The sequence below is a fragment of the Panthera onca genome, chromosome B1 (genome assembly GCF_046562875.1).
Source record: "Panthera onca isolate mPanOnc1 chromosome B1, mPanOnc1 haplotype 2, whole genome shotgun sequence".
NCBI lineage: Eukaryota > Metazoa > Chordata > Mammalia > Carnivora > Felidae > Panthera > Panthera onca.
In genome coordinates, this window is record NC_138342.1 from 188935559 (window position 1) to 188962017 (window position 26459).

General features: G+C 45.4%; 1 long non-coding RNA gene across 1 annotated transcript in view; it reads left to right on the top strand.

Annotated features, from left to right (window-relative positions):
- Positions 1–20132, top strand: part of LOC132691543 (uncharacterized) — a 44647-nt gene extending 24515 nt beyond the window's left edge. The window contains exon 3 of the long non-coding RNA XR_009615855.2: positions 19640–20132. This is a non-coding gene — a long non-coding RNA (uncharacterized LOC132691543). The remainder of the gene's footprint in view (positions 1–19639) is intronic.
- Positions 20133–26459: the final 6327 nt, after the last annotated feature.

Consider the following 26459-nt stretch of genomic DNA (forward strand, 5'->3'; position numbering starts at 1 on the left):
GAAAAAGCAAAATGTTGTAATGATAAAATTCAGTACTCGAGCTTTATTTTTGAATGATTATTTTGACATTTCAAGCTTACAACAGGTAGTGAATTAGATATTGCTGATGAAAATTAATTGGAAAAATTGATACTTAAAAATTTTGTGATTTTTTTCAGCTCTTTTCTGAGCACAGTCTGTTCCCTGAGCAATCTTAGGGTGCTGATTTTTAAAATGAGTCCATTTTGGTGATAGCTGCTAATTTGTGCCCTGGTAGTTTCTAATAAATCAAACTTTGATTAAAAGAAAGTAAAAAAATGGTGGTGATTCTCCTCTTCTCCCCTCCATAAAACATTTTGTGATTGAAATATTTCAACTTTAACTCTTCAGAGTTACTACTCATTTGCAAATTGCTCACAGAGCACAAATTAATACATGAGTATCAGAGTTGGGTTTGTTCTTTTTTTTTTTTTTTTAACATTTGTTGTTGAGAGACAGACGGAGTGCGAGCTGGGGAGGGGCAGAGAAAGAGGGAGACACAGAATCTGAAGCAGGCTCCAGGCTCCAGGCTGTCAGCATAGAGCCCAATGTGGGGTTTGAACTCACTAACTGTGAGATCATGACTTGAGCTGAAGTCAGAGGCTTAACCCACTGAGCCATCCAGGCACCCTAGCTTTTTTTGTTTTTTTAATGACATGTTCTATCTTCTTATACCAGGAAAGACAAACTGCTTTTTTCCTAGGTAGTTGGTTTTTTTTTTTTAATAAAATACCTTGGGATAGATCTTTACTTTGATTCCTTTTATTCTGTTATTAAAATAAATATTCTCCTTAATCTGCAAGAATGGGAAAGAAGTCTCATCTATTCATTATGAGAAGAATTTTAATGTGCTGCTTAGTTATTTCAGATACCTCACTATCCGTATTATGAATGGAAGCCTAACTAGAGATAAAGTGCTTTTAAAACTCCTGTTCAGAATAAGCATAGATTAAATTGTGATGTGCCACAAACCAAATAGAACTATAACATATGAAAATTAATTATGGGATTCAGAAATTGAAAATATAGCTAAGGAATTTATAATTTTATGAATTATAAATTAGAATTATAACTGCTATTGGTTTTAGACTGACTATCCCTTTATTCTCAGATAAATCCAAGAAGTTTATGAGGGGAGAAATTATGTTGAAGTTTTTATTCTTGAGGCAGTTTGTCATTTACCATTAAAATAGTTACAACTTGCAAATTAACTAACGATGTTTGGCAATGTGGAAAAGTCCTCTGTAGTTTTCCTTTTCTCCTTTAGGACTTAATAATTTATTTAGTACTTGAGTACTAATCTATTTTAGGGACCAAGGACAACTGAATATGTAAAACAAAATCTTGCTGTTGTATTTAAGGACATTTCCTTTGTTTGGTCGGTTTTTTTTCTCTTTTTTTTTTTTGTGCCCCTCCCCTGCCCCCCACTCCTTCTGGGGAAAGCTTACCTCTTTATAGTGCAAGCGATTTTTTTTTAATTTGAATATTGTTTATTTTATTGCAATTTAATTTGTATATTCTTGCCCACAAAAAATCAGTAAAGGATATGATGGCAAGCGATTTTTAATTCACCTTGAGAGGCAGCTGTATATTATGAAAGGCAGTGTTTCCCAAGTCAGATCATTTGTTTCGTGTCCATTGCCAATCTTGTAGAAAGATTCTCCCTCGGGGATCTTCGACTGTCATATAATATCTCCTTTGCAAAGTGGGCCTTTCTCCTTAAGGAGAACTCACTAGCGTGAGGTCGCTGGCTTCAATATGTACAGCTTCTTGTCTGAGCCCCCCACGCTGAGTTCTTTTTTCTGTTCCTCCAGAGGTCATGTCCGACACAAGTGTCCCCACTGTGCTGGGTCAGCAGGAACACAGGATGACCATTTTCATTCATCATTATCTGCCTAAATTTAGGGAAAATAATATCCCTATTGATTTCTCCCTCAGGTTTCCCCTACAAACTGTTGCTGCACAGAGAGAGTAATTATTTGTTTTCATGCTGTAGGCATGTGTGAAAGGGAAAGATGGGTTCTGTGCTTTTCAATTTGGGCAGGACGTTATTGAATAACGAACACGGTACAAAGAACATCTGATAAAATCTTCTTATTTCTTCCAGTAGTCACATTGAGACTATTTCAAGCATGTACAAGATCAAGCATCCACTAGACCTTTTTTATTTTTTGTAACTTCTGCGGGTTTCCATAGAACTCCAGAAGTGCTGGGCCCTCTTTTAAAAATTAAATTAACTAAAAAGGGAAAGAAAAAGAGCCTGCATTTTCTGGGGTTTCCCCACAGGCTTTTTATCTGTTTAAACTAGCGGGGATTTTTCGCATATTGACATAAGCATTCATTTGCTAATTTCTTGGACATTAAACTGCATGGAGCCTTCCCCAGAATCTTGAATGAAGCTGAAATACTTGGGTCCTCAGGGCTGCTCAAGGCCTGCATCATTCCGTGCACACATATGGTTTTTCCTCCTCTATCTCCTTAGATAAAAGTCAGTGCTGATCGCCTTAAGGAAAGAATGAGTTAAATGGACCAATATTCTAGGCCTGGATCTAAAAACCCAGCCTTTTCAGAGGCCCCTCAGCACCTGCAGCAGCAAGGTCATTTGCACATACATAAATAAATAAATTAACAATGAATAAATAATTTAATCCCAGCCACACAATGCCACCTTGCAGATTTGATCCTTTGCAGCTCCCCGTGAATCTGTCCATTTTCTAATTCTTTTTGATAAAGTCCTCAGATACTTGCTGACTGTCAGGCTCATTTTCTTATTGTTTTCGCTTGATTAGTTCTGTAGCACCCAAGGTTGCCCTTAAAATCCACGTCTCTTGTGAAGACTCGGAAAGTCCTTCTTTTTAGCAACCTTCCCCCCCTTCCCCCCCCCCCCCCCGAAAAGGATGGAAAACCTGTCCTTTCTCCACACAGAAGCTTGGAAGGTTTCTGTCACGAGCTTCCTCCACCCAAGTGCAAAAGCAGCTCATTAGGGTAGCGTGTGTTCGTGGCTTCTGTACCCAGTGCACTTGGGTGTGCCTGTGTCTTGTCTCCCATGTCTCTTGGCCCAGCTGGGCGCCCTGTTGGAGACAGCACCAGGCCTCGGTGCCCGCCCACCCAGTGTGTTGGCCAGGCTGTTTGTTACACGGTCTTTCAGGAAACATGGTGGCCTTTGCTGGAGAGGAGAGGGTGGAGGGTTAGCTTTTTCTCTTTTCTTTTTCAACTGGCCAACTGCTCATTCCCCGTTTTCAGGCTGCACATTTTGTTTAGGCTCTGGGCCCAGAGGCAGGAGTCTTGTCTAATTCACAAGTGTCTGATCCCCATGTCTGGGCTGGGCCTTAAGTGCCTGGAGCTAAGGCCTCCTCATGTTGGGTTACCACTGCCCACTCACAAGCCATTCTCTCTCCTCCCAAGGGGGCAAATAATAGCCTTTAAATAATGGGGACCAAATTCTGATTTATCGAAAAATGCAGACTAAGTCAATTTTTCAGTATCCTTCAACATTTCTATAGAAGTTTTCCATGAGTTTTAACTGTCAAGACTTTGGGATTTTCAAGATTTACTTTGTAATTTTTTTTAAAGATTTTATTTCAGGGGCACCTGGGTGGCTCAGTCAGTTAAGTGTCTGACTTCAGCTCAGGTCATGATCTCACAGTTCATGGGTTTCAGGCCCGGGTCCAGCTCTGAGCTGTCAGCACAGAGCCTGGATGGAGCCTGCTTCAGACTCTCTGTCTCTCTCTCTCTCTCTGCCCCTCCCTCTGTCAAAAATAAAATAAACATTAAAAAAAAATTTTAGGGGTGCCTGGGTGGCTCAGTTGGTTGAGTGTCTGACTTTGGCTCAGGTCACGATCTCACTGCTCATGAGTTCGAGCCCTGCATCGGGCTCTGGGATGACAGCTCACAGCTAGGAGCCTGGAGCCTGCTTCAGATTCTGTGTCTGTGTCTCTGTCCCTCCCCCACTCCCTCTCCTTCCCTCACTCTCTTTCTCTCTCTCTCAAATATAAATAAACATTAAACAATTTTTTTGAAGATTTTATTTTAAGTAATCTCTACAGTCAGCATGGGGCTCGAACTCACAGCCCCAAGAGCAAAAATTGTATGCTTTACTGACTGAACCAGCCAGGTGCCTCTCTGTAATTTTTTTATCCTTCTTCTGGACCGTGGAGTGAAAACTCACTACGTGGAGTTTTACAGTTGTTACTTTTGACTAACAGTGATTCTCTTGAGTACGTGAAGGAGGTGTAAATGAAAATTGTACTACCATATGAAAATTTGAAAAAGTAGACTCCACAACCTGCATGGAAATCTGCTACACATGTTCTATAATCTCATTATGTATTTCCTTTTATGTGATAAAATTTTAAGAATGGATTTTGATATATTTGGGTGCATTTCAGCAATTGCCCAGAAGGGCAGACTTCCTAGGCTGAACTGTCAGAGCCCTTCAAGAACTTGGTTCCATCATCTGAATCCTAAAAAGGCTAATAATCTTGGCTCCAGATGAAGTCAGGACACCCTGTCAACGAAATCCCTTGGCTCAGAAGGCTCTGGAAGAGCACACTGCTGTGTGTAACGCACAGGGAAGTGAACTCTGACCACGGTGATATTTTGTGCGTTGACACTGTTCCAGCTCAAACAAACCTTCAGGCCGCAGGCACCAAAGTCATGAATTTATATCAATCTGTCATCTCTGAACAACTTAAAAAAAATTGGGGGGACACTTGGGTCGCTCAGTCATTTGAGAGTCGGACTTCGGCCCGGGTCGTGATCTCACGGTTTGTGAGTTCGAGCCTCTCATTGGGCTTGCTGCTGTCAGCACAGATCTGGCCTTGGATCCTCTGTCTCTCTCTGTCTCTCTCTGTCTCTCTCTCTCCTCCCCTTCTTGTGCTCTCTTTCTCTCTCACAAATAAACAAGAACAATTTAAAAAATTTAAAACAAGTTTCAGTCTCCCAGAGATCCATCATTTGGATGTTAATAGTGAAGAGAAATTGTAACTTCAAACGCCTGCATTACAAGTTTGGGCTCAGTGTTTTTTGTTTTCACACAGTTACGCTGGGGACACCGGGGCAATCAGCACTGCACTAAGGAGAAAGGATGATTTCTTCTTTTTTCAGGGGAGGGTTATCCAGTCTTTTTGATGAGAAATCTCTCTAGTGGATGTCTCTGTGCTCTGTAAAGAGCAGTTTATGAGAAGCCAGAAGAGTCTACACTCCCAGAAAGAAAGACCACAGCGGACACCCCAGGAACAGCGGAACTTCTACGGACACATCACGCGCTATGTCTTCACAGCAATTGTTGCTCTTGCTTGTTTTAGGAAGTTACAAAAACATTTCAAACTCACAGAATAATAAGAGAATGCTAGAGCAAACACTTGTTGCCCTACTCCCCAGACTCAACAGATGTTAACATTCTGCCCTATTTGCTTCGGCTCCTTGATCACATTTTCAGATGTGACCAACACCGCCTTTGTCTCTCTCCCTGATCACACCCCTGCTGTGTCTCCCCAAGGTGATTCTGAAGATAACTGTAGATTTCAAGGAAACTTTGCTTCATTCTCTTTGTCTCCATAATGTGCCTGGTAGAATCAAAGTATCGGCCCGGTGTTGTACAGATATGGGCCACGTGTATGAGCGCTCACACACATGCACACGGAGCAGAGGGTGAAGATCGTTCATGAAAAGGTCAACAGTTGGTGTTTGACCGAATTTGGGATGTTTCCTCTTTGCACTTTTATGAATTGTCACATGTTCTTATTGATCATATGCTTAAGTGATGATAAAGTAATAAGAAATAAATAATGATAAAAATGTTATGAAATAATAACACCTTTTACCATTTTCAAGTATCACATTGTAAGGAAAAGTATGCCAAGGCTCTTTCTAACTCCTCTAAGACTACCGGAAGCCTACCTGCAGCTACTCTTCATGGCAGCTTCCTCTGCCAGAAGGTGTAAATCAGTAAGAAAACAACCAGGCATCGATGCTCAAAGGGGTCTCAGATTAGCTTCCAGGAGATGAACATCATCATCATCATCATTTTTTTTTTTTAAAGTAGGCTTCATGCCTAGTGTGGAAGCCCAACGTGGGGCTTGAACTCACGACCCCGTGATCAAGACCTGAGCTGAGATCAACAGTCTTAACCAGCTGAGCCGCCCAGGTGCCCCAGATGAACACCATTACCGAGATTGTATATATCAGCAAATGGGATGAGTCACGAAACCTGCATCTGGTGATAAATATCCAGACATTTTTAAGAATAGGGCTGGGGCAGAGGAGAAAATCTCAGAAAAGTGTTAAGGAACTGGAAGATACTGATAAGAAGAAATGCCAAGATCTGGTATCTCCGATGACACCTTATGAGTGAGGACTGTTCTAAGTGCGCTGAGAGGACAGTCTCTGATAAATGTGAACGAGGCGAGGTAGTCGGCTTTTCCACGGAAGCAGGGAGGAGGCCTGTCCAACAGAGCTGCCAGCCTAATGTCACCTTCATGCAAAGCTAAAAAGGCCACCCCCAGCCCCTGGGTGGACACAGCTCTTGGCAGGACTCAGCACTTAGAGCGCAGGCTGGTTTCAGCCCGTTTCCCCCTTTTTCCTGGTGCCTTTGTACAATGCCAGTGTGTGCAGCTGTACACGGTCTCCAAGTCCAGCCTCTTCTATGCTCCCTCAGCGTCATTCCCTCTTTTCTCTGGTTCCGTGGAAGTGGCCTCTCACTTCAGAAGATAGGTCTGGCCCTTGGGTGTGAGCCCTGAGGAAAGCAGGCTTTGGACTGTTTTCACAGCCTACTTTGGTTCTGATCAGACTTGGTGAAAGGAAATTCTTCAAGCTGAGTCTTGCTCACTCAAGCTCTGCTTAGTGGTAGGGTGGAATCTTTTGCTTGTTAGAAGCGTCCGTTTGCTGTGTCTCATCCTCTTTGCCTTCATCTTCCCTCAGAATCCCTTGAAAATGGGTGGTCTAGAGCAGGGTTAGGATATTCTTATTTCTCATATCATTCCTTAGTCATAACCCAACACCTCAACATTTGTCATCGCGAGCACCCGTTTAGACAGAACTCACTGAAGGAACTCAACAGAAGGAGTATCTCATCTGCTCTTAAAGCAAACGATAAAATGTCCTTGGCCTGGTGGGGCAGAGTAAAAGGCAATGTCCTGACCCATCCCTACTGGGGAACCGAGGGGGAGGATGAGTGGGAAAGATCCTGAGCTCCTTCTAGAGGCCAACTGGGCCTCCATTCTCTTCCTCTAAACGTACAGGCCCTCTTCTGGATCTCATTCCCCTAGTAACAAGAGTGGTAAGCACGTCCATGGGCCAAACTCCGGCCTGACCAGCAGAGTCTCACTCTGTACAGGCTTCTCACCTCTCGGTAGGGTAGTTAACAAGCAGGGAAAGAAGGACTGGGGTAACCATTGGGTTTGTTACTCAGCTGGTGGTCGGAATAGTACTTAGTGTATGAGAAAAGCCTGCCAGAGGCCATTTCTTCTTTTAAAAAGAATTTTTTTTTAACGTTTATTTATTATTGAGAGACAGACACAGAATGTGAGCAGGAGAGGGATAGAGGGAGGGAGAGACACAGAATCCAAAGTAGGCTCCGGGCTCTGAGCTGTCAGCACAGAGCCCGATGCAGGGTTTGAACTCACGAACTGTGAGATCATGACCTGAGCCAAAGCCTATCGCCCAACCAACTGAGCCATCCAGACGCCCCTGCCAGAGGCCATTTCTGTCAGATATATTATCAGTCAACTGAGCTGGATGACAGGAGATAGCTATCCATGTGGTAAGTGCGGACCAGATTACACTTGTCAATTCCGGGACTGCTGCTCCTTCTTGTGAGTTTACTACTTGCTTTGTTGTTCTTGTAGATGCTGCTATTAAGTGAATTTCTGTCACCAAGGAACTTTTTGTGGTGTTTATCTGTGATTCCTCAAGATAACTATATTTGGAAGTTTCTGGTGAATTTTAATGGTCTTATGTAACCTAAATAAAAGTTGGAAGTCAGTTCTGAGTTTCCTCTTGCTGCGGTTGGATTAAATTAGTATTTAGAAAACAAAGCTTCCTTTAGTCTTTTCTTTTTTCTTCCCAGATTTATTTACGATAATTAAAAATCTGGTTTCCAAACACTGGCCGGCAGTAGAGATAGGATTTGAATATGTAGATGAAGTGAACTTAAGGGGGCTCATGCTGGAAAACACGTACATCCCTTTAAAGAGGTAAGAAGCCTTATATTGTTTAAAGAGGCTTTTTTTAAGGTCATACAGTTGCACTGACCTTTTTTCCTGAGGTTTCATTTCCTTTCTGAATGTATACTTTTACTCAAGAATACATTATAATCGAGTTTCAGAGAAAAATTGATAATCTCCTAAAGAAAAGCGGTCATAATTCATTATGCGTGATCCAGGCATGCTTTCATTTGATGGAGTTTATTGGAAGCATCCGCTTTATTATGAGCCACTTGCTTTTCTGTAAGCCCTTGAAATAGCGTGAAGACATACACAACTCAATGGCATGAAACTGAGCTGGGCTGTATCTCTGTACATATATTTACCCTCGTTCCTTTCAAAATGAGATCTCTCGTTGTTCCAGTAGTCGTACCACTCAAAATATTGTATCTGAAGCTTTGGTATTCATCCTGAAATAACACGAGGAGAGATCCCTACTCTTTGGGAAACACCGGTCGCAAACCAAGCAAGACAAGACTCTGAACCTCACACAGTTTGTAAGACATTCTGGCCACTCACCAAAATCTGTCCATTTTCCCCATGCCAAAATTAGCCCCCCTAGAAGAGGTGATAGCTCCTTCAAGATGTGTTCTAAGACATGCAGCTGTGCTCCAGACGTACTTGTCGGTAGAATACGAACAGAGCTAGGACGTCACATCCCTGGTGAGCCGAGTGGCCTCAGCCTCTGTGCACCACTGTCTAGAGCCTCACGGCTCCTTTCGCTGTGAGGCCAAGGAATGAAAGGAAAGCTGTTGATGACGAAACATTGATTCTGGTCTCCCGAGCCCCAGAGGGTATCATGGCAAGGAGTACGGGAGTCACTTGTTAGATTTCTCCCAAATAGGAAATCCTCTCCTGTTCATATCTGTCACATCACTCCTGCCCTCACAAGAGTGACTCTAACCCCATCCCTACAACTCAGTATGTAGCTCCTGGTTCCCCTCACTCTTTCCAATGAATAAGGGCTGTATTTAGTATGTTCTTTCACTCTCTTGTTATTTACAACCCATTTTTTTTGACACAATTTAAGCCCCCCCTGCCAAAGAATTTTACTGAATATTTAAGAAACATGTTTAGAAAATTCAAGCATCATTGTTTTTAAGCCAGCCGCCTACTAAATTTTGACACATAAGAAAGATGCTTAAGGGTCTAGGGCGGTGATAGGGTCTTGGGCACCCAGGGGGACATTGGCTGTTTAGGTAAGTAAGGACAGTCAAAGTTGGATTTGTAGGTCTGGCTTAAGTGTTAGTTTGTATCAGTATTTTATAATGAAATTGATTTTGGTCATTTTCACCTCTCATTAGAAGACATTTTATTTTTGTTGCTTCCTTTTCTCCTTCTGCTTTGTTCTTGGTACTGTTCAGTTTATACTTAAAGCAATGTTACTTTTTGGAGGGGGAAGGGTGGCTGGTAACAGCTGACTTAAAAACCTCATGAGCTCCCCCTGCTGTTTCCCAGATGACAATACAAGCCCCATTTAGTTTTAAATCCCAGCAGCAAGTAAGTGAAACAATTGAAGAGAACCCCTTCTGGTTTTGCTTGATTTACGTGGCAGAAAAATGCTTTTTAACTTTCTCCTAAAAGTTCACGAAGTCAGAAAGAAATGGAAGGCTCTTTTAGCATTTTTTCCAGGCTCTCTCTTAAGCTAGGAAGCAGGTCTGTACCACTTTTGAAAAACTGCCGATGAAGAAATATATAGTGAAGTCACATCACATTTGCAATGGACAGATTAAACCTGAGAGATGTGTTTTTAGTCATTTCATTTTTGATCTGTAAAGGTTTGGGGGGGAAATGGTTTTCAAATAAGCCATTGACAATAGTTTCTGCTGCGTTTAATTTTTTCCCCAACATTTCTTGAAACTTAAGGTTTTCTTTAAATGTATGCACCTTAATTTAGTGTGCCTTTTCAAACAAAAGATAATTAAATAACACAGAAATCACATTTATTAATATTTTTCATGTAAATAAGTTAATAGGGTACCATAGTGTATATCACAAGTTATAAAACATCAGAAAATATGTGTTCCTCAGACTACAAATATATATATCGGAACACCTGCCAGTGTTCCATAGGATGGTGAGTGAAATAGGTTTCTGCCTTTGTGTAATATATAGTCTATAGCAGGAGGCATTCATAGAATAAAAATTCAGATAAAAACATAATTGAAACTTGTGAGAGGCGCCCGGGTGGCTCAGTCTGTTAAGCGTCCGACTCTTGATTTCAGCTCAGGTCATGAGCTCGCAGTTCATGAGCTCGAACCCCCACATCAGGCTCTGTGCTGACGGTGCAGAGCCTGCTTGGGATTCTCTCCTTCTCCACCCCCCCACCCCCCCCACTCCTCCCCTGCTCACGTGCTCTCTCTCTCTCTCTCTCAAATTAAAACAATTAAAAAAAAAAAAACTCATGAGTGATTTGTTGGATACGACACCCAAAGCAAGGCAACAAAAGGAAAAATAGATAATTTGGACTTTATCAAAATTTAAAACTTTTGTGCCTGAAAGGACACTGTCTGTAACAGAGTGAGACAACAGCCCAAAGAATGGGAGAAAATATTTGCAAATCACATATCTGATGAAAGGTTAATATCCAGAATATATAAATAACTCCCACAACTCAACAACAAAAAGCCAACCCAATTAAAAAAATAGGCAAAGAACCTGAATAGACCTTGCTCCAAAGATACGCAAGTGGACAATAAACATATGAAAAGATGCTCAACTTTCATCATTTGAGAAGTGCACAACGCGATACCAGCTCACACCCTTTAGGACGGCTGCTGTCAAACCAGAGAATAACAAGTGTGGGTGAGGATGGGGAGAAATTGGAAACTCTGTGTGTCGCTTGTGGGCATATAACGTGGTGCGGTCGTTGCGGAAAACAGTTATGTGGTTCCTTATAAAATTAAGAAGAGAATTACCATATGACCTAGCCGTTCCCCTTCTGGGCATATACCCAGGAGAACTGAAAGAAGGCTTGGACAGATGTTTGTACCCCCATGTTCGTAGCAGCATTATTTACAGTAGCCAAAAGGTGGGGGCCACCCAGGTGTCCATCAACAGGTGGATGGATAAACAAAATGTGATCTATACATATAATGGAATATTATTCAGCCTTAAAGAAGAAGGGCATTCTGACACATGCTAGAATGCAGATGAACCTTGAGACATTATTGGTTAAGTGCAATAAGCCAGAGGTTTGTCCACCAAAGGACAAACGTCGACTGGTTCCACTTACATGAGACGCCTATAGGAGTCACATTCACACAGAGAGTAGAAGGGCGGGTGCCGGGGAGCAGGAGGAGGGAGGAATGGGGAGTTATTAGAGGGGACGGAGTTTCAGGAAGCGAAGACGAAAAGGTTCTGCAGATGGCTGGTTGGGGACAGTTGCCCAACGGTGTGAATGTACTAAATGCTATGGAACCATACACTTGAAAACGGTGAAACTGGTTAATTTTAGGTTGCATATGTGTTGACCACATTTTAAAATAATTATGATGAGTAGTTTGAAAGAGAGAAAAGCAACAGGTTTCCCCTCGTGGGTTTTTTAGTGGATAAGTGAGTGGCACCTGACAGGGAAAGCGTGAGAGTGAGGGAGAGCGTGTGCGAGGGCCCCAGGCCGAGGAGGACGGCCACTTAGAGGAACCGAGGGAAGACCCGGCAGGCGGGCAGCACAGGGAGACCCGTGGGGAGAACAGGGATGAGGAGGTGGGAGGGGTGGACAGGAGTCTGGAACCCACCTCCGGGCTGCGGTGGGGAGTTTGGAGTTCACTGCAGCAGCGAGAGGTGATTGAAGTCACTGGTGGGGAAGGAAAGGAAAATACGATCTGAACTCCACGTAAACCGGCCGCTCAGACTGCTGTGTGGAGAATGGGTTTGGAGGAGCTAAAAGTGTAGCCTGGATGTCCAGTTAGGCCACGCAGTGTTGTTGATGAGAAATAGTGGCTTGGACTGCAGAGTGTCGCGGGCCGTGTGGACAAGTGGAAAAATGTAAGCCTTGGGCGAAGGACTGTGTGTAGAGGCGAGAGAGGAAAGTGCCGAGGCCGACTCCCGAGTTAAATGCTGTGTCATTGGCATGTGAGGCCGGGATGGCATGTGACTCAATCTGATCTGAAAAATAGGATCTGTTTATTCTACCTCTGGAGAAATCCACTGCTGAGGTAGTTTTAATTCTTCAAAAAACAGTGCTCCGTAGACTTTGGTTATTAGCACGACGGTCGTAAGCCATCCACTACCGTGATCAGACTTCATTTCTGACCAGCTGGCTTGTAGGATATGCTGATGACAGTGATCGGGTAACTATCCTGTTGTTTTGAATGCCTCTGGGACAAAAGTGCATTCGGAAGATAAAAAGTAAAGGTATGTTTCAGAATTTTCAGTGAGGTCCCTGGAACAGTTTCAAACTTAAATTTTTTTTTTTAACATCTATTAGTTTTTGAGAGAGAGGCAGAGCATGAGCAGGGGAGGAGCAGAGAGAGAGGGAGACACAGAATCCGAAGCAGGCTCCAGGCTCCGAGCTGTCAGCACAGAGCCCGACGCAGGGCTCGAACCCATGAACTGTGAGATCATGACCTGAGCCGAAGTCGGACACTCAACGGGCTCGAACCCACCAACTGTGAGATCATGACCCGAGCCAAAGTTGGACACTCAACGGACTGAGCCACCTGGAATAGTTTAAAACTTTAAAGTCAGGGGCGCCTGGGTGGCTCACATCGGGCTCTGTGCTGAGAGCTCAGAGCCTGGAGCCTGCTTCGGATTCTGGGACTCCCTCTCTGCCCCTCCCGTGCTCAAGCTCTGTCTCGCTCTCTTTCAAAAATAAATAAACGTTAAAAAAATAAAATAAAACTTTAAAGTCATTTTCCCCCCTTCAGTATGATTGAAAGACATATTTGGGAAACAAGTGTGGAAAAGACAAGTATGTTGGAGTGGAGGAGGAGAGAATGTGTCCATTCCGTGAAGCTTCGTGGGTGTCTTGTCAGTGAATACAGTCAGCAGGCCAGGCCAGCCTCCGCCCAAAGCATTGAGAGACTAGTGGCTTCCCTCTGTGTCAGAGATGCTGATCAGGGCAGCGAACTCTTAGGGCCAAAAGGGGGATGTGCACGGACACGGTGAGCATCTTCCCGACGGACAGACGGACAGCCTAGAGCAGAGCAGACAGGCAGAGCTGGGAACAAGTCTGAGGGAGCCCAAGGTGAAATGCAGGATTTACTAATAGTTCATTCCGGTTTAATAAAAACGGAGTGCTTCGTTTTGTCAAAGGAATCCAACCTGAGTCTGATCTAGCCTCTGGATCCAGCTGCAGGCTAGGAAACGCAAGAGGAACGTGTTGAGCGGGGCACGAGTTGACCACCAGCAAAATCCAGCCTCTGCAAGACCCTCCAGGGCCAAATGGCGTGGGCCTCCCAACAGATAAATTGTAAGGAAATGAACCCGGATGGAGGGGAGAGTCTACAGATTAAAGAAGATTTAGAAGATATATCAAATCTTGTTTAGACGAGCAAGACAAAAACGAAACTATATTACTGTCCAGGGATGCGCGTTTGGGTGATAAAGCTATTTTTAAATATCCAAGCAAGTGGTTGCTGTGGAAGTCAGGACAGTGGCTACGTGGTTGGGGATCAAGGGCTGGGGACCCGGCTGAGGCGACATGGAGATGGCCGGGTTCTGTTTCTTGACCTGCGGGGTAGTTGAGAGTGTCCGCCTTAAAATACATCAAACCAATAGTTGTTTCCTGTGGTTTCCTGCGTCTTTAATTTTACAATGAAAGATTTTAAAAGGTGTTTAGTTCTTATGAAGCATTTTGTTATCGTTAGTCTCTTCCCTAACATTGGCAATGCCGTCACCGGCACGGCAGTCAATTCGGCCGCGTTTCCCTCCGGCTTTATTCTTGTGCGCAGGGAATTCACACTCCCCGAACCACTGTCATTCGTGCCCGGCATTGCCTGCACAGGGATCTGTTTCAGTGGCCGCTTACGGTTAGACCTTTGGGTTGCTTCCACTGCTGTAGCTAATGCTTGTCACGTGTTGTGCCAGTTTGGAAATTGGGGTTAGTTTAATAAAGATGATGTTGTTTTTAATTTGATAGTATGTTTTAATAGGAACAGTAGGAGACTCCGTGTGGTGTTGCATTCTTGCTCTATTCTGCTTAACAAGAAATGAGCCTAATCTTAGGGCGTAAGCTATGGGCTTCCATTGGTCGTTTAAAGACCTTTCTTGAGCCCCTAGGCTGTGCTATAACCTCTGCTACATTCCGGTGCTAAAGAGAGGAATATAATCTATTGCCCTTTCTTTCTTTCTTTCATTCATTCATTCATTCATTCATTCTAGTGCCCTTTTTATCTTCTTTTGATGTTTGTTTATTTTTGAGAGAGATAGAGTAGGGGGGAGGGCAGAGAGAGAGAGAAAGAATCCCAAGGAGACTACACTGTCAGCACAGAGCCCAACGTGGGGTTCAAACTCATGAACTGTGAGATTATGACCTGAGCTGAAATTAAGAGTTGGACACTAAACCTACTGAGCCACCCGTGTGTCCCTAATCTAGTGCCCTTTTAAAAGGCTCAGAAACAGGGGGGCCTGGGTGGCTCTTGGTTTCGGCTCAGGTCATGATCTCATGGGTTTGTGGGTTCAAACCCCACATTGGGCTCTGTGCTGGCAGTGCAGAGCCTGCTTGGGATTCTCTCTCTCTCCCTCCCTCTGTCCCTCCCCTACTCATGCTGTCTCTGTCTCTCTCAAAATAAATAAAAAGGCTCAGAAACAATCAGCTGTCAAAAATAATGCAGAATCCTAAAACTTGAGTAAATTGATACTGGGTTTCAACTCTGTAGAGAGAAATCTCGTGTAGATGCTACGAACACGGGTCCCCCCATCTCCATTCTTGCGCTGAAGACTCAGTCTACACAGAAATCGGAGTGATCTTTTTAGTTAAAAAATTATTTTTATTGAAGTATAGTTGACACGATGTTACATTAGTTTCAGGTATACGACATAGTGATTCATCAACTCTTTATGTTAGGCTGTGCTCGCCACGGCATACCTCCCATCTGTCACCATACAAGGCTACTACAGTTTGGCCAACTGTATTGCCTGTGCTGTAGCTCTCGTCCCATCTGTGTTCCAGAACTGGAAGCCTGTGCCTTCCACTCCCCTTCACCCATTGCCCTTCCCCTCCCCCCTGCTCTGGCAACTACCAGGCTATAGAGTGATCTTTTTAAAAGGCATATCTGGTCAAATCTTAAAGCAATTCACTAGTCATCTGGGCAACCATGAATTCCTTAAAAGTTCCTCTTTCATGCTTCTGAGCCTTCATACAAGATGTCTTTTCTACCTGAAACCCTCTTCCTTTACTTCCCCAACTCACTTCCTATTCTTCCTTCAGGCATCAGCTGAAATGCCCCTTTCTCTGTCCCATTTGGACCAGTTGGGAGCCTCTGCTGGGGACACTGCCCCCACCAGCACCCCACATGTTCCTTTTTAGCATTTATCACACTTTACTAGTTGTTTGCCTGATTTCTTCTATTAGGCTATATAGGCTTAATGATGGCTATCGGGCCATCGCTTGCCTTACTCCCCATTTCCTCAATCCCTGGCGTAGGCACCTAACAGGTATTGTGAAATGAACGACTGACTGGGGCTTTGGCAGGTGGAGTGAGTAACACACAGAAGGGCCTAATGAGAGGGGGAGGTAGGGAGGCGGGGCTTCAGGGGAAGCCGTCCAGAAGAGCAGGGGAAGCCATCTCAAAGGGGAGGCTGCAGTTCAGCAGGGAAAGAGGGGAGCTCGGGAGGTTGGGGGTGGTGGTGGAACCACTTTCTAGAAGAAAGGGGCAAGGGCGTTTGCAAAGGCAGGAGAGGGCTTGGCAAGTTCAGGGAGCTCCAAGCAGTTTGGAAGCCAGAATGGTAACGGGTAGAACAGGCAAGCTGTTTAGACCCAGTGGCCCTTACTACTTAGAAAGACGTGATTTACCAGAAGGATGTTGTCCAGAGACAGCATCACACATCCCATTATAGGGGCAGCCCACAGGATGCGGTTTCTGATTCCTGTCTCAGGTGCAGTATTTATGGGATGATCTCATTTTATTTTTGAGAGAGAGAGAGAGAGAGAGAGAGAGAGAGAGAGACACTAAGCACGAGCAGGGGAGGGGCAGAGAGAGAGGGAGACACAGAATCCGAAGCCGGCTCCAGGCTCTGAGCTGTCAGCACAGAGCCCGACGCGGGGCTTGAACTCATGAACCATGAGACCACGACCTGAGCCCAAGTTGGACGCTTAACCAACTGAGCCACCCAGGCACCCCAAGAATGTACCATTTTTTTTAAATAAAAAGAATTGGGGGTGCCTGGCTGATTCAGAGGAGCATGTGACTCTCGATCTCGGGGTCGTGAGTTCGAGCCCTACATTGGGTGTGTCGATTACTTAAGTAAATGAATAAACTTAAAAAAAAATTTTTAAAGATAAAGAGAAATGTAAAATGACTTAATTTGTGTGTATGCACGGACTATCTTTTAAAGGATACATAAATAACTGGTAACAGTGACTGCTTCCCAGGAGAAGCACTGGATGGCTGGGGGCAGAGGTCGGAAGGAGACTGACTTTTCACTGTTTACCCTTTTGTACTTTTAATGTTTTATATCATAGAAGCATACTGGCTATTTAACACTTATTTTAAAATTAGTGTGTGCATAGTAAGTTTTTAAGGAAATGTATAAAAAATGTTAGTGCTTATAACTGGATGGTGGGATTATAGGTGTTTCTGTGTCCTCTTTTATACTTTTGGATGTGTTTATAGCCTTCTGCAATGAGCATATGTTGCTTTTGTAATTAGGTTTTTTTAAGTTTATTTGTTTATTTTGAGAGGGGGGTAGGGACAGAGAGAGAAGGAGAGAGAACCCCAAGCAGGCTCTGCAGTGTCAGTGCAGAGCCCCAGGTAGGGCTCGAACTCACGAACTGTGAGATCATGACTTGAACGGAAATCAAGAGCTAGATGTTTAAGTGACTGAGCCACTCAGGCGCCTCTGTAATTCGTCTTTTAACGGGAGGTTATTTTTTTCAACCTGGATTTTAGAGACTTTAGGACATCCAACTGCCTGGTTTTGAGGCCCCAGAAAACCACAACTGGACACAAGAAGAGTATTCTTGAACTTAGATCCAAACCAGACTGTTCTAAGAAAGTGTGAAAATGTTCCTGATTGTGGCAGCTGTTGCATGGAAGAAAGAGCTCTGGGCTGGGGAGCAAACATATGATGGTTCAAATCCCAGCTCGGCCACAAAAGAGACTTTGTGTGACTTAGGACAGACTCTCTGAGTTAGCCTTCATCTGAAACTTGAGGGTGATGTGACCTTCCACTGAGGTTACCGTGGAGATGAAGTAGAGCCCCCAGCACTGTTCCAGGCAGGGAACCTTGCAGGGACCGCAAGGAGTGCCTTTGGGGGATTGGGCCATCTCTTAATTTTCCTCAGCTCAGCTAAGGCCTCCCCAGTGGGCGTGTTTGCAGCTTTAAGACAAATCCCCTCGCCCTACTCTGTCCCTTAGCTGCTCTGAACTCCATTTAGAACCTTCTGTGTCTGATACCTAGCAAGTCCTAAAATAAAAACCTCTTCCTTTCTTCCATTCTAGATGTCTTCTCTGATGCAGAGAGGAAAACACTAAGACTGGCTCAAGAGAAAAGAGACAATGAGTTGACACGATGAAGTTCTTGTTTTTGTTTTCTCGAAAATTCAATATCACACACACACGCAGTCGGTTAAGCGTCCGACTCTTGATTTCAGCTCAGGTCATGATTTTGTGGGATTGAGCCCCACTTTGGGCTCCACACTGACAACGTGCAGCATGCTTAGGTTTCTCTCTCTCTCCTCTATCTCTGCCCCTCCCCACCCCTCAAAAATAAACATTTTTTAGAAATTCAATATTTTTAATAGGTTATCAATTTCAAAGGAAATTGTTTTAGTCTGTATAACAATCTCATGCATATTTCAGCCATAATAGCTAAATTACTGGATACAGACCATTGTCCAGGCACCGCTCTATTAACAATTCCCCCATTTCCTCTGTGGGGTAGGTACCGTCGTTCCATTTAACTAGGGAACTGAAGCACAGAGCTGTTAAATAATTTGTTCAAGGTTATACAGCTAGAAAATGGCGGAGCCAGGGGGCGCCTGGGTGGCTCAGTCATTTGAGTGTCTGACTCTTGATTTCAGCTCAGGTCATGATCTCAGGGTCACGGGATTGAGCGAGCCCAGCATCAGGCTCTGTGCTCAGCATGGTGGTTGCTTAAGATTCTTTTTCTCCCTCTCTTTGCCCCTCTCCCCCTCTCGTGCTCTCGCTCTCTCTCTCTCTCTTAAATAAAAGAAAAGAAAAAGAAAAAAAAAAAACACAAGCATTTTAGCTTCAGAGCCCAAGTTCTTAATCACCGTGCCTTACTGAAAATATTGAATGCCTCAAACAATGATGCTAATTGGTTGATTTTAAAAGTCCAGGGAAAACATATAGACCATAACATAATTTTCATGTAATTTTTTCAGTGTTTCATACCTAGAGCTTCTGAAGCCATGTCAGAGAGAGGACTGTATGAGTGGGCGCAATGTTGCTGCAATCATGCCTTCCCACACCTGACGAGAATCCAGATCAATATTTCGTCAGAGAAGAGTAGGCAGGTCTGAGAGCGCTGCCCGGTCGCCTAGGGGAAAAGGTACCCGAGACTTTTCTTTGCCTCTGAAATGTGGCGTTTGCCATAGCCCACCCGGCGTGAAAGAGAGCTCTGTAGTCCTGAGCAATGAAAGAAGTCCGTGTGCCTGATGTTGAGTGTGGGACAGTGTCAGGCAATGAGGCCTGGGACGTATGCAGGGCCCACGGTAGGAGGACCTGACAGGGGCTTGGACTTTATCCTAAGAGCACTGGGAAGGCACTGAACAATTCTAAACACGGGCCTTTTGGATTTGCGTTTTAGAAAGAAATCACTCTGGCTGCCATGTTGACAGTGAATTAGAGGAAGCAAACACGGAAGCTGGGAGAATTGGTGGGAAGAACTGAAGGGGGACATTGGCAGGCTGGTCTCTGGCTGTGGCAGTGGAGATAGCAAGGAACGGATTCAAGACGTAGCAGGTAAAACCAAGCCGATGTGATGACGGTGTGGATGTGGAGCTGAGAAGGGAGAGAGGCTGGCCGAGGCATAGCGGTGACTCAGCGGGAGACAGACTGTGAGTCTACCTGGAGGCCGGGAGAGCTGAAAGTAAAACCGAAGCACTTGCCCTTCTGTTGCCTAGGATGCCTCTGCCTAGATGAAGGAACGCAGAAGAGACCTTCAGGATAACTGGATCCTACCCTGTAAGAGAAAAAGTTGGTGATCGGGGCAGGACGGCGTGGGTAGAGGAAGACAGGGAGAAGGGAAGGGAGAAAACATTTAAGTCTTGATATATTTATATATTCTAGGGTGAAAGAGTTGATTCGTCCAGTGGCCTTCTCTCCTGTAGCTGCAGGGTGACTGGAAGACCCTCCAGAGGGCTTTTGCAGAAGCTGGAAGCTGGATGTTGGTAGTAGTGTCTCCCTTTCCCTCCCAGAACTCGGATCAGTACCGACGCTCTCCAGCTTCCTCCTTAATGAAGATGAGGTTCACCGTGTCCCGTCAAAGTATGACCAGATGTTAGATGAGAAAACAGACTACGGATCTTTCCTGGAAGAAGTTTGCAAACCACAGCACACACCTTGTGTCCAGAGACCCCCATCAGGTACAACAAAAATTCGTCCTATATTCTCTTTCTCCACATCACTTTGTTATTACTCACAGGACTGTCCTCACAGGAGGTCCTTCCACGCTTGTTGGGAATCACCGTTTCCAAGCATCCATCACCCTCCAAAGCATATTCAGCTTTCCTGCCATCTGTCTAATTCGTAATTGAAGAGATTCGAAAATGTGGTCTCACTGACAAATCAATGTAATTTTCATACCAAGAAAGCAGATAACACAATCCTACTTTCAGTGGCTTTCAAATTATTAAAATTTGTCTTTCAACTTTCAGTTGCATTCTAAGAGATGTTTCGCTCCATTTTGTCCCTCCAAGATGAACGATCCAGCAATGATATGCGGCCTCCCTTCAGCACGTAGGTCTGGGCCGTCATCAGCCAGGGCCCAGGGGCAGAACAGGTATGATTCAGTTCTGATTTGACAAAACCCATGTTGCTCTTGCCCTTTTGGCTGAGCCGTAATGTAATTCGGATGAGGTTCAATTGTGTTCGTGTCTGCCTCTTTCCTGGATGTCAGAGGAGGAAGCCTTTATGAGATCAGCGACCCTTCATGCTTTCACAGATGTATTGCTTGTGGCTTCCGGCCGGAATATGCGTTTGCAAATGAGCCTCCCTCCAATTTGACCTTTTCCAGAACAGCTCTTCTAAGTGCCCAGAGTAGGCTCCCCCAGATTCCCCCCCAAGTTTTGCTGAGGCTGGATGGGTTGCAGTCATAGCTCTTCTCCCCATGGCTACCCACTAGCAGTTTTTCCCTCTAGCAATTTTTCTTTCTTCACGAAGTACACCTGACATCGTATTTGGAAAGAGCAACGGGGCTAGGTCATAGTTTTATATTCTGACATAAATATAAGCTAGAGATCACGTTTATGTGAAAAATGAAGCCCTGGTGTTATTGAGTAGAAACTCCACTATTTTATTGTGGAACATCTCTACTGATGGATCTATAAGGAAACAGTGATAGAAGGGGCTGACTTTTGTTTTGTGAAACATTGCAAAAGGTCCCTTAGAAATATTGTATTTAAAAGGTTTTATTGGGCGCCTTGGTGGCTCAGTAGGTTTAGTGTCCGACTTCGGCTCAGGTCATGATCTCACGGTTTGTGGGTTCGAGCCTCATGTCAGGCTCTGTGCTGACACCCTGGAGTCTGGAGCCTGCTTTAGCTTCTCTGTCTCCCTCTCTCTGTGCCTTTCCCTGCTCGCTCTCTCTCTCTCTCTCTCTCTCTCAAAAATAAGTAAACATTAAAAAAATTAAAAATAAAAAAATAAATGTTTTATCATATTTATAAAGTTTTAACTAATATTTTTTATGGACTCTTGCTTTTAAACTACACATAATAATGGAGGCCATTTGGGAATAGAGAAAATTAAAAAGTGCTCAGGTTCCCAGTTCTCATGCGGTCCTTTCCTCTCTAGCTCAGCCCAGAGTTCCTGCGCTGTTTCCCACCCCATCTCCTATGGCTTCGGTGACTTTCCTGTTGGGCATAATGCCGCCTACTGCCTCTCTTCTGCTTTGCTCTAGCTGTCCCCACTATACACAGGGTTTGTCAAAGACTATACGGGACACACCTTCATAACGGTTGCTCCTTATCTTCCAAGCCAACCAGAAAGAGCTGGCTCCCTCAAATTCTAACCTAGCCCTTCTCTTCAGCGGTGGCTCTTTCCTCTGGCCCCAGTTTGCCCCCCCATGTGCACACTTGTGTACCCAAGCAGATATCCTGTGCATACGTGCAGGCACCCCAGGGCCTGCACCGCTTGACGCACGCAGGCATCTTTGTGTACTGCCTTCCTGGGTGCACACACACAGGCCCCCAGGTTCTGGGGTTTTGGAGTATCTGATAAACTAGTCATTTTTTTTTCTCCACGCTGTGCTCAGAATCATTTGAGATGTAGATACAGGTGTCAGATGGAGATAAAAACGTCTATTTTGCTACCGATTAGAGGATGTGCCTTCTGTGGGTAGAGAAGGTGGATAGGGGGCTTGCAACCCTTGACCTTAAAAGTAAACTTATCCAGAAAAAGTGCAGGAAGAGTGAGAATCTGCCAGCCAGCTTAGTAGGGACGCTTGCTTGCTTCCTGTGGAAAGGTTGGCAGGAGGGAAAGGGCTTCAGGAGCAGGGCTGGGCCCGCCTCCTGAGCACTACCATCGGTATAGCTGCAGAGCAGGAAGGGAGCACCAGCAGTGTTGAAGGGATCACTCCTGCGATACCCCTCCTCGCTGGGGGCCCCACACAGGCCCATTCGTACGCCAGGCCACTGACACATGGAGAAGCAGATAGCAGAAGCCAAGCAATCCGAAAAGTGGGGAGAATCAGGACTGAAGGGCAAGCGAGAAAGGGAGTGAGAACTTGAGACAGGGTCACTCTAGAGCCTTTATCCACATCAGGGGGTGAGTCTGGGGCCAGAAGCGGAACAGATGGGTGATGGAGAGGACAGGTGAAAGGCTTGCATGGGAAAAAGGGAGGAAATGCTGAGGAAAAAAAAAAAAGGAAAGTGTGCTTAAAGAATACTGAATTTGTTTATTTGTTTCCCCCACATTCCAGAAAGAATTTGCAAGGGCCAAGAGTTGTATGTTAACGGGCGTCGATGTGTAATTGGAAGGAGCACGTGGGAAGGTGGGTACAAGAGCGGTTGCAGAAGAACATCGGGTCAGCCTTCTGTATGTGGAGGAGTGTGAGATGGCATTTCAAGGTTATCAGGGGGGCTCTGCTACCAGCCATAACCTGGAGAGGGGCTCCCGGCCCCCAAATTGACCATGGGCTGGAATTAGAGCTCCCTAGCCCCACTTGCCCTAAATGGGGAATTTTGCCTTGTTCCAGAGCAAGCCTTGGGACTTAATTTTTGGCGGGGGGGGTGGGGGGGGGTGGGGGTTAAGATTCTTTTTTAGTGATTGCCTTGACATTTTGCTTTTTACTTTGAAGAGGATCTGACTCTTTGGGAGAAGGGAGGGAGTAGTAGATCATTATTATTATTATAGCTAGTGTTTATTGAACATTCACTATGGGCCAGACACTGTCTAGAGTGCTTTGAATGTACCAATTCACTTCCTCGTCGTAGCAACCCACATGAAGTTATGCGCTTTTAATCTATTTTATAGATCATGAAACAGACACAGAGAGGCTTAGCAATTTGCCTGAGGGCACACAGCTAGTGAGCAGCACAGCTGGAATGAAAATCCAGGTAGTTTGGCTCCAGAAGCCAAAAGAGGTGGCAGAAAAGAGGGCAGAGTCTGGCTCAGCCCCATCTTGGCTCTTTCTCATGCCAAAGGAGCAGAACCCTCCTAAGACTAGGCCAGAAATCAAATTCAAATCCTGGATTTGGAGTCTGCATTTAGCTGGGCCCTCAGAGAGAGTTAACTGCCTTAACCAAACAGGCCAAGCGGTGTCTCTTTCTGCCAGAGCACCAGGTAGAATTTCTAGGCAAAGGGGGAGCCATTGCCGTGTCTGACAACTCTCAGAATTGTGTGCAGAGTACTTCGCCTCTGCTGGAGTGAGTGGGCGGGGGCCTGAGGGCCGGAAACAAGCGGTCCAGCCAAGATAGAGAATTCCAAGAGGCTCAGCACTGTCAGGGGGTTCGTTTCGTCATTCCACAAAAATGTTTACTGAGCACCTACTGAATGCCCCCCGTCGCCTACTTTTTCTTGGTGCGTTACTGTATGCAGACACCCGTTACCAGGTTCCTCGCAATTCCAAGCCTTCCTTGCCTGGTAGCTCGCAGCCCAGACCGGAGGGCCCCCACTGACACATGGACTGTGTTCAATAATGCTTGGAAGCACAAGTGAGCTCTGTATTACCACCCTTTCGGCAGGGGCGGCTGGAGCGCCTGGGAGCCCCTAGTTCTAGCCCTACGGAGCCACGGGGACCGACCCAAAGCGCCAGCCATCAGCTTTGTTCCTCAAGCCTCTGGAGAAAACCTTTGATTTCATGGGGATGATTATTTTTATTCTTGCCCACTCAAGGATGAAGCCCAAGAAACAAGAGGTTGCCCTTTTCAGAGGTATCACAATGGGTCACCTCCAGCCAAACCCACTGTTTTTTGTTTTTTGTTATTTCTGGGTTTGGTTGAGCCTCTCTTGGAAACCATTACTATACAACTTACTTAAAAGAAAGAGTGGAAGGATTGGGCATAAGAGACTCAGACAGAGGCGGGGGAGGTGGGGGGCTTGGGACAGGGAGGCTGGGAGTAATGTGTTGTCAGAGAAAGTGCAGGACAGGACACATTAAAGTCACAATCTGATCTGAATCAATTCCATTTTGTAGTGACATTTTTTTTTAAATCTTTTGCAAAGTCTGACTGTTCCAAGTTTGACTTTTGGCCAAGCCTGGAGAATTGGAACTTTGGATGAAGGTTTCAGAAAAAGACACAACACACACACACACACACACACACACACACACACACACACACACAGAAAGGGGGAGGAAGAGAATGGGGAGGGAGACTTTTATCCTAAAGTCATTGTAAATCCAAAGCAGGGTTTTATCCTCCACAGTTAAATGAGAAGGAAAAAAAAATCAAGAATACCAACATTTGAGGTACAAAGACTGTCATGGGCCAGTGGAAGTTTGCAAAATTATATGTAAATGACCAAAGTTTTTACTGTGGTGGCCCTGTGCATTCCCAAAGCTAATCCCAAAGAGAAAATCTACTTAGTAAAAGAAAGTTTTGTCTAATTTGGTTAACAGTTGAGAAGTGACAAAAATGCTGAATATATTAATAATTTATATTTCCAGGGTAACACTATATCTTTAATGCTTCACTGCCAAAGGGAATTCAGATTGGCTTAATGCTCAGAGAAAAAAAGCCTGAAAGGCCTTCTTCATATTCTGTATCCAGCGCTGATGAAAATGGGTGTAAGACATGTGTTCCGATAATAGGCACCACGCATTCTCTCATTTCTGCATAATTTGTTTTTATCCCATACTGTGCAATGTATATTTGTTATCCGGAAGGCTTCCCGGCCTGACACTTGCTTTCATGTTCTAACTATATCAGTTCATGAGGCAGGAGGTATTTGTTGGGGTCTCACATTTTAGATAAGTACTGTAGTGACATGTAGTGTAAGGGCTAGAACTCCTTACCTGCAAGACCTTTTCTAAGGTTTACAGAATCCCCCTGCCCCTTGCATGCACGTTTAAGGTTCACTTAATGGGCAACGCAGCGAACTGGGTTTTATCTTTGTTTTCTGCACTGTCTCTGTACAATCAAGTGTGATGGTTTACAAATTCCAGGTCACCTCATTCCACGACCTCAGTCAACAGCCTAGGTCAGAGCTCCCTGAAACCCTGCCCGTAGAAACGGAGTAAGTTAATTTATTGTTCTCCAGCTGATCTGGGAGAAGACAAATCCTTGTAGTTCAGTTAAATGGCCTCTGGAAACAGGAAAACCTGTTTTCGAATTATTTATGTAAAGGGCGTCAAAGCTAGGGAACAAAAAAGGAAATAGGGGAACAAAAGAAAAAAAAATCAACGAAGGGGAAAAATGTAAAGCCCCACAAACACAACTTTAGCCAGTTGGATCCCTTGTTCATTTTACCTGTTTCCATAAAACAACAGAAGTCTCAGTTTGCCGTCTGGGTCTTAGAAAAACAAAATTTTTGTTTGCTGTTTTAAATGTATCGCTGTGTTGTGGGTAAGGCGCAGATCCAACTGGCATTGAAAACCCCAATCTCCTAAAGATCACTAACCAAGTCTCCCCTGGACCCTGAAAACTGGCCCCGCTACGTTCTGGGTTGAGCAGAAGGTTAAAATCCACCTTCCCTCCCCCGGGGACAGGGAAGCCTTTTCTCACCGGGCCTGAGAGCCTGGACGGAGAGTCCTGCGTCTCGACCCCTCGCCGGTGGAGGGCGGGGCCGCAGAGGGAACACTCCCCGGGGGAGCGCGTCCCCGGAGCCGCAGGTCGCCGGCTCCTCACGCGGCCGCCTAGCGTCTCCGAAGCTGAGCCGATCTGTGCGCAAAAGGCAAGGCCAGCCTCCCCGAGCCCTCCCGCGCGCGGAGTTGTCATCCTAAAATAACAAACTTCGTCGGACGTTGTTTCTGAGCCAGAACTCAGAAGTTACTTCCTCGCTCCGTGTCTTACGGAGACGTGTGAAGGCTGTAAACCCAGTCACGCGTCCCGCGGGCCCGAGCTGCGCGGCTCTCGGGTCCCGCCGGCGCGTGGTGCGCGCGCGACCCCCGGCCTCGTCTCGGGGTAGGAAGGGCGCCCGGGTCCGAGCTGGCGACGGTCCGCCGGGGCCAGCTTGGGGCGGGTCCTTGATTTGCATTTTCTGAGAGCCAGGGCCCCAGTTTTTCGCGTGCGCCCTTTCCTTGAGGCAAATGCCCAAGACGCGCTCCAGTCGGGTGAGGGGAGGGAGCCCCGAATTCCCGCCCCGAAGCGACGCTCCGTTTAGGCTCCCCCCCCCCCCCCGCACCTCGCAGCGCCTCCCGCCCCCAAGTACTGATGACCGTCACCTGGGCCCTCTCAGGCGCTCGCCCTCGGGCACCTCCGAGGGTGGTTGTGGAAGAGCAGAAGGTAAC